The 728-nt window shown below is 38.3% G+C and overlaps 1 pseudogene; it reads right to left on the reverse strand.

The window, feature by feature from the left end:
* Positions 1-355: 355 nt before the first annotated feature.
* The window catches only part of LOC119298984, a 1,934-nt pseudogene continuing 1,561 nt past the window's right edge, over positions 356-728 (reverse strand).

Below are 728 nucleotides of genomic sequence, written 5' to 3' on the forward strand. Positions count from 1 at the left end.
GCTTTTGTGTGTGCAGGTGCTGTTAACAAGGTTTTGTGTGGTTCACCTACTGGATTGATAACCTTGATTCTTAACTTAGTGAAATACTTATTTGTACTATACTTCATCATCCTCTCCTCCTTGGGGAATTAACAACACAGTCTACAAGTAGCACTCTCCATTGAAATGTTAAATTGTAATTAGTCCTTACTCCCAAATTAATAGTACTTCAATTTGAAACAAGTTTCGTACATGTTAATTATGTTATGTTCATATAATACTACACTTCCTAAATAAGTAGACGTCACATAACATTGAGATTGTAGTTAGGGATGGAAATCAAAATAGGGCATGAATGTAACAATTGCGAGCAATGTGCTTCAGAAAAGAACTTATTTGTCTTTTATTCCCATGTTTGGACTAGTACAGGTCGGGGTTACACATGATGGTGCACATCACTTTATTTATCATCGTTACATTATGCTCCATTGACTAACAACGATGATTCACCCGTCTAGTATTACATCTCTTCATTTCATAGGCCACTGATACTTATAACGTCGCTCCCAGATGGTTATTGTTGTGGATATTGTTGGTATGGGGAAGGTTCTTGTGATTGCTGGGGTGGGTATGGTATTGGAAATTGTTGTTGGGGGAATTGTTGTGGTGGTTGCTGGGGGAATTGTTGTTGGGGGAATTGTTGTTGTTCAGGGGATTGTTGTGGCCGGGGGAATTGTTGTTGCGTTAAT

Source organism: Triticum dicoccoides, chromosome 1B, assembly GCF_002162155.2.
Source record: "Triticum dicoccoides isolate Atlit2015 ecotype Zavitan chromosome 1B, WEW_v2.0, whole genome shotgun sequence".
NCBI classification, from domain to species: domain Eukaryota; kingdom Viridiplantae; phylum Streptophyta; class Magnoliopsida; order Poales; family Poaceae; genus Triticum; species Triticum dicoccoides.